The 8121-nt window shown below is 38.1% G+C and overlaps 1 pseudogene; it reads left to right on the top strand.

Moving 5' to 3' along the window:
- The first annotated feature begins 4799 nt into the window (after positions 1-4799).
- Positions 4800-5620, top strand: LOC105534523 (annotated as a pseudogene).
- The last annotated feature ends 2501 nt before the right edge of the window (positions 5621-8121 follow it).

Genomic DNA, 8121 nt, shown 5'->3' with positions numbered 1-8121 from the left:
TTGAGTCATCTCTGATTCCTTCAGCCATGTTTTGTGATTCTCATTACACAGATCTTTCACCTCCTTGGGTAGCTGTATTCCTAGGTATTTTATTCTTTTTGTGGTGATTGTGAATGAGATTACATTCCTGATTTGGCTGTCAACTTGGCTGCTGTTCATGTATAGGAATGCTAGTGATTTTTGCCTATTAATTTTGTATCCTGAGACCTTGTTGAAGTTGTTTATCAGCTTAAGGAGCTTTGGGACTAAGTCTATGGGATTTTCTAGACATAGAATCATGTAATAGTGCTTTTGAGTTGCTAGAAACACAGCAGAAAAAACTTTGAAAAAAATTAGTCAGTGTGAAACTGACTTTTTTATACTAAAGAGGCAATAATTTTTGTTCAAAGTTGCCTACAAGTCCATCTATCCATTCTATCCAGAGTTATGAATATGTGTATTTCCAAAAAGACCATTCTCCCAATTTTACTCAAAGTATTCTTCAGGTTTACAGGCTGGCCTCCCTGAAGCCTTCTTTCTTAACCTTCTTTTTTTGTTGTTTGCCATTTTGAATCCCTAATTGTCACTGCTCTGAGGGACCCATGATTCAGAACACTGTAGCAAACATAGATACGCCATTCATTATATGTCAGCATGACTTCACACTTAAAGGACAGTATCTTTCAAATAAAAGACAGTGCTGATTGCTCATATTGGAGTTGCCCATGAATACACTTACACATATTTATTGAGAACCTGCTTAGGTGTATGGGCGACACCAAACTTTAAGTTTCAGTGGTGAAAGTCACTCCAGGTTGTTTGTCTCAGGAAATTTACATTAGAAAGTTTAGGAATTTGAATCAAGTCTAGTGAAAATCTCAAGGCCAATAAAACAATTGGGATCTCCAGTTTTGTGTCTTTTAGGAAGGCTCAAAAATGGCCAATGGGTATCTGGTAGACCAAGAAGAACAGAGCAAGGTGGATTCCACTAATGTGTATCACCAGCAATCATTTTTAAGGTATTCAACAGAAGGTCCCACATACTTAGGCATTCCACTGAAATGTGTTAATATTGATAATGATAAATATGTGGAGACTATTTTCCCTTGCACTTTCTCCTAGGACACTTCTCAAACATACCGTATCATATTAAAAGTAGTCTGAAAGAGTATTTTAAAACAAGTTCCATTAAGGATACTACATGTGTTCAAACTTTACATTTTATTATATAACACAAAGCTTACATTGCACTCTCCCTGCTTCCTGCCCCTATAAAGTTATTCCATTAATTTATTTTCCCTTGATTGACTATCCCTATGCAGTAGAGATAAATCCTTTTAAAGCTACAACACTGTCTAACACACCAATATTATGGACCCTTATTATTCTCATTCACCATTGAAAAAGGGATGTCTAAACAGGCTAGTTAGATTTCCAAAAATGTCAGAAGACAATACTGGCAAAACCCAGCATAAAATCCATTCTTCTTCATTTTCAAACCATGAGCATTTACCACAATGCCAATATACATCTTAATGCTGCCACTAAACTTTTGTTTTACGTTAACCTTGGTCAGAAGTCATGGTCCCTAAAATCTTTTTGATTGACCAAGAAAATTACTCTGGAATCATGAGGCTTATGTTTTTCTAATATACCTACCAACCAACCAACCAACCAACCGAAAATAACATGTGTCTCAGAGCTATCCTTTGAATGAACTTAGCCGTATCTCAGAATATTAATAATGAAGCGTAAATGTTTGATAAGCAAAGAACATGATTATAGGAAGGAGAAAAAAACTGAGGAACACGTTAGTGACAAATAACTTTTCTTTTTCATTTTACAATAATGGGAAATACCATCTAGATTCCTGCTGAACAGAGTGAGTCTGGAAAAGGGAGCATTAAGAGGTTGTATAAGTTTTCTAATGAAATCAGACGTCATTGCTTCAGGCCATGTTCTCTTCTTTTAGATCTGTACAAGGAGCCACCTATACATTGCCAGGTGAAATGTCTTTCAAGAACAAGGCTTCAGGCTGGTCCAGCTCTTTCACTTTCAGCTCTGAGTTCTATGACCAACAGGGGCTGTGTGATGCGTTGCAACTTTAGGGCTTCCCCTGTGGTTATGGGTTATGTAAAGTCCTGCTAATCCCTAGAGCTCAGCTTCTCTCCAACTGCTCCATTGCTCTTTCCTAGTGAGTCTGAGTTCCTCAGGGAGCCTCTGACTTTGCATATCTGCTGAAAATGATCATTTCTTGAAAGAGTCCATTTCACTTGGAGAGAGATCTGAATCTCTTGCATTCCTTCTTAGTCCTCTGAGTTACTAAATCTTGTCCCAGAAACATGCAGCGACAGGTAATTTGTCTTCTCATATTTTTTTTGCTGTTGCTGAGCTTCAAGCCCTGTTGTTTAATTTTGACACACACGTATATAAATATATAAAATATATACAACACATACATATAAAATAGACATATGATGTTCTTCAGGACTGTGCTCAATCTTTACAATTATTATATAATTTAATCTTATTTTATGCTTTCAGAAAACTCATTAACTAGGTTTTTAATCCCCATTTTACAGATGAGTAATCTGAGGCCCAAAATAAATGAAGTAATTTATTTAACATCAGAGAGCTTGGATGTAGCACACTGATCCAAGATTTCAGATTCCAAAGATTCTGTTGTTACTCTAAATGATACTACTTCCATTGGCTAGATCTGTAGACAGCATGTCTTGACCTTTATTTTTCTTCATGATATTTATCACTGACATTATATAACTCTGTCACTTAGGGTCATGTGACCTTAAGCAAGGCACTTCACTTGTTTGTGCCTCATCTGTAAAATGGGAATTATAATGATACCTATCTTAAAAGAGGGTTGTATCAAGGGAGTTGATGCATGTAAAACAATGAGAAGAATCTTCAGCCAATTGTAAGCATGATGTAAGTGTCAATCATTATTAGTAGTAGTCGTAGTACATTTATTTGTTTGGGGTTTATTATCTGTCTCCTACACAAGAAAGTAACCTTCTTAACAACAAAGACTTTGTTTTGTTTACTACTATATTCTCATTGCAAGAAGAGGGCTTAGCACATAGTAAGAGCTTAAGAATTATTTATTCAATGAATGAATGAATGCATAAATGACTTCAAGTCCTCATCATCCTTTTTCCATGACTTTTGGGATTTGGCTGCTAAAGTTCATGAGTGGGTGAACATAGTGTTTGATGTCACAGCTGCACACACTTGGTCCAGCACTCCCATATGCCTAGATACAAAGTGGGCGTCACTTGTATTCTTTGTTGTGCCTCATGCTGATGGCCTTTGCCCCTGATATCTTCTTCCCACAGGCCTCATGGATGGCTAAGCCATTCTCCATTTCCTTCAAGTTGTTCATTTCTCTTCATCTCATGAAAGTGAACCGGTCCTCAATTTCATTGCCATAAGGTCTTCTCTTAGTAGGTGATGCCTAATTACTCTTTCCAATTAACATGCTATTCAAATTTGTCTAATGTTTCTTCCAGTTCTAAAATTTGATGACCACTGATCTGATGTGACTGTGTGATTGTTTCACAATTTGATGTGTGTGTGATGATATTAGTATATACAATACATGCTGTTTACCTCTGTCTAGTAACAAATGTCTACGTTTGTTACTAGAGTAAGCTTTAGGGGTAGAACTTGGTCTCAAAGCTCACGTCTTGGAAAAAAAAGATCTGGTGCTGATAGAACCTTGATAAATCCCTTGTAATAGCACATGTTTTTGTTTCCCAGAAGTAGGGCAAGAGCTCTCTGGCTCATCCAATCAGCTTCTTCTCCTGACTTTAGTAGAGACACAGGCTTCATTACTGAGTTGGGGATTGAACTTCCCTCTGTCCTATGAAAAGTAGAAGATTTTCCTAAGAGAAACCTTCAGTGAGAGCAGAACAGAAAAAAAAGCAAAGAACTAACTGAAGGAGAGGGCAGGAAATCAGTGTAGTGTGTGGCAGCAGAAGGGAAGTGACAGGTCAAAGAAAATAGGAGAGAAAAAGAGAGAGCTACCCAAGTAAACAGGAAAAGGGGAGGAAATACAAGGCAAAAGCAGAGAGCAAGGGAATTGGCATGACAGGAAAGTGGTGAAACACAGAGGATTCCACTGAACAACAGAAAGCCCAACAGACAAGAGTGGGCAAGGATAAAGAGACAGGAAACAAATGGATTAAGACATAGAGTAGCCATTGTCAGTTACCCGGGTAAGGAAAGATTGGTGGTCTAAATAAAATGCAGATTGTTCATTTACAATTCTGACAGTTTAAATTATTTATGGTACACCTTGGTGCCTCACTTAATCATATTAAATTACAGTTGTAATCGTATTAATTACTTGCAACCAGCTATCTCAATGTACCCTGTATAGAGGACAGCTTATCAAGGGGTAGAAGTACTATAGCTTCACTTTTAATCCAGTATCATCCAGTACACGAATTAGCCTTACATTGTTAGGATCTTCCTGATGGTGACTGGCTGAACTAAGCATTATTCTTGACAATACAAGTACTGCTGTGCCCATTTACAGAAATGGAAGCAATTCTTTCCCAGAAAGTAAGATATGATTTAAATGCTTTGGCCTAATTAGCTGTGAAAAAGGACAAGGCCCAGGTAGGGCTTCAGGAAAAGGCAATTAACATATGTGCATATGTCTCTCTCCATTCACATCACCCAGCCTAGTTCAAGTCATCAACATCTCTTCACTTGCATTGTTACAGTAGTCTCTTAGCCCCTTTTCCCACCTCCACCTTTGATCTCTCTCTTTTTCATGACGTCCACAGTGAACTTTTAAAAATAACACCACACTATCTCTATTTAGACTTTTCAACAGTTTCCCATTGCACAAGGGATACATTACCACAAGGAATTACACCATCATGCCCTTGCAAATGTCATCTTTATGTTCAACTGTGCTGATCTTCATTTTTCTCCTCACATGTGCAAATGCTTTCCCATCCCAGGGACTTCATGTTTGTTCTGCCCCAAAACTAAAACACTCTTCCCTATTCTTCATCTGGCTAACCAATATTCGTGCTTTCTGTCTCAGCATAAACAGTTTTCCTCAGACAAGATTTCCTGACTCCCAGCCTAGGCCATGCCACTATGTGATTTGTGCTCTCCATAAATTTTACTTCTTCTATATACATCCATTCACATAATTATACTTTAATACTTACTTGTGTAATTGTTTGTGTGCTATGACCCCCAGTTGGCTGTAAGTCCTATAAAGACAGAGGCCACATCCATCTTGCACATCCCTCTGTTTCCAGCACCTGTCATGGGTCCTATCAGCTGACAAGCACTCAATATATTGTATGAATAAGTAAAATTCTAATTTCCAACATCCTAGACTTGTTTACCGTCCCAAGGAGCCTGCTTAGGTAGAACACACGCAACGGTTCCTATGCATGTATTTGCAGAGACAAGAGAGAGAAGCCCTTTTGCTTCTCCCACGTGTTACCATTCTGACCAGGCTCAGTGCCGAAGCACTGATGAGAGGGATGGAGACAGTGAGCCTGTGAGTGTCGTGTGCAGAACAGCATTTGCCTTTGTCCCCCATGAAAGTAATGTGATGCTCAGTGTCCACAGTCTTTTAATCTGGCTGCTGTAGGGTGAGAATTTGTGGTCCTTTTCTGTTAAGATGGAATCTTGCTGAAGGTCAGAATGTGGTTAGGATCAAAGAGTGGCATTACTAGCGCTGTGTATAAAAGAAAGAATACAATTAGGATCTTTGTTTCTCTACCAACTTGACTCACTTTCTCCACAGCAAGGCTCATATTATCCTTTCCTAATGGAATTTAGAATGCAACGGCAGCCCTCTTCAGACAAGTCACCTGTCCCTTTTGCTTTATTCTGAAACAATGGAGTCCAAAATCTGTACTTCTTACTTAGTACAGTGACTAGCTTCTAACATTCCAGGATGGCTATCTCAAGGACTTTTGACTAAATGCTGTTTGGAGTGGTCTCTGGCAGGGCCAGATTCAGCATAATGTAGCTTCCTGTTGTCTTCCTATATTCCTGTATGTTATTGTAAATATATTGACATAAGCTGACCTATTACACATGCTCGTTCTCTTCTATGGTGATAGGGACTAGGAAAGACAATGCACTGTTCACTCTAATGTAAGGGATCACATATAAGTCTTATGATTTGATGATTCTCTCCTGGCAGCCAAACCTGCTTGTAGCTTTTAGGATTCATGGCCACTGGTGGCATTAAACACTTAGGGCCTGTTATCACAAAAGGACACCTTGTACACAATTATCTTTCCAAAGGCTAGATCAGCCCATGTCAATGTCATGTTTAATATTTAAACACACTTTACTGTCATTTGTATCTGTTTACTCAGTCACCATCTGCAAAACCACTGTGAATAAAAATGGAACTTGTGGGGCAAGAAAAATATATTGAGAATCATTGAGCTGGACAGACCTAGTGAGAAGGTTGTGTCTATTCAAACACCTGTCTTCCACCCTCTCACCATCTGTGCAATCACTTCACCCTTCAGCCTCACTAGTCCCCCTTACAATTACCCTGTCAAGAGGCGAGTGCAGCTCAGGTGGATTTAATGTGGGTTTAATATGGCCTGTTGAGTTTAATGTTTAACGTTGATTTCCTTTAAGTAACCATTTCTGTTCTTGCTATAAATCTATGTCTATATATCTATGCTGAATTTGGATGATGAGTGCAATTTGGATTTAAGGCAAGAACCAGTTTATATGTTTTATGAAGAGATTATAGATCAAATAAGCAGACAATAGGCCTTCCAAAGCGAAAACAGAAAAATGATGCATAATTCACAGATTACAGTGAGGTTAAAAGAGAGGGTTAATATTCTAATGTGTTGTTAAGAATTCTTTCACTCAAATTCTGAATCTGAATCTAATAGTCATCTATATACTGCTATAAAGGAAAGGGAAGGAGTTAACATGAAATCCAGACCTATTATCTGTTATTGTGTGTGATGCTAGAGAGTTTATATTCATTTTCTCATCTAATAAAACAACTCTTCAAAGTGCATATTATAAAGACAAAGAACATGAGGTCAGAGGGTTTAAATACCTTGGGATACCAGCCAAAGTCTGATTCAAACGTATGCATTTTCCTCCCTAAAGGGTCATATTTACCTGGTGATAGTACATCCATCAGTTGGAATGATTCAACCCTCTGAGGGTCTCACCTCCCCATGTGTAATAAAGTATGTTATATCACCTAAAGGACAAAAATGATTAGAAAAAAATGAAAATTGTAAGAAATTGTCCATCCAATTACCTAGACAGCATTCAAGCTCAAAGCATTTGGATAACCGTACTTGTTCTATTTCTATTTATCCAAGGCATATTCCTTCATTGCCAACTATGTGTCAGGTGTTGGGATAGACATTTTGGATAGAATGATAAGCAAGATGGAAATGCTGTCTTCTCTCAGAGAGCCAAGTATCTACAGAGGACAGTACAATGCAGATTGGCCTCTGTGGATTCTGAAGCAGTATAGGGCTCAACGTTGCCTGCCTTAGAATGTGAGAAAATAAGTACAAATAGATGCTGCTTCTTTGAGGTAATGTATAAATCTAAAGAGGATAGCAGGATCAGTAGTGTTTTATATTTCGTCAGGCTTTAAATATTTATGTTTCAGATATATTTTGACCATGATATTTCATAAATATGAGTCAAGTTGTTAAAGGAGAAGTTTGTGGTTGATTTCCTGAATTTGCCAACATGTTGACACCACCAACTACTTTTATATTTTGCAGGTATGTTGAGGAAGGGCAAAGTTGGCCTTCAATGCCACTACATAGCACCTCAGTGCTGAACTAAGGTATTCCTATCTAAATAGCAAGGTACTTAGTATCATTCAGCAGGATACACAGGTCATAAGTCCTTCCCAAAGGAAAAATTATTCTCTTTTCTGGTTCCTGAGCTAAGAGTAGAGAGTGGTGCTCACTGACTCCTCATCCTTTGACTTAGAAAGGACAATCAACAAATTCATAAGAGATACTTAAGCGTGTCACATCAATTTCTTTGATTTTTAGATGAAATGTGCTTTGTGTTGCTCTCAAATTAGACACTCATTATGCATAATTAGCCCCTTACATAGAACAGCTGCTGGCT

This window comes from Mandrillus leucophaeus, unplaced genomic scaffold (genome assembly GCF_000951045.1).
Source record: "Mandrillus leucophaeus isolate KB7577 unplaced genomic scaffold, Mleu.le_1.0 Scaffold136, whole genome shotgun sequence".
Classification (NCBI taxonomy): Eukaryota; Metazoa; Chordata; class Mammalia; order Primates; family Cercopithecidae; genus Mandrillus; species Mandrillus leucophaeus.
This window is presented reverse-complemented; position numbering and strand designations above follow the sequence as displayed.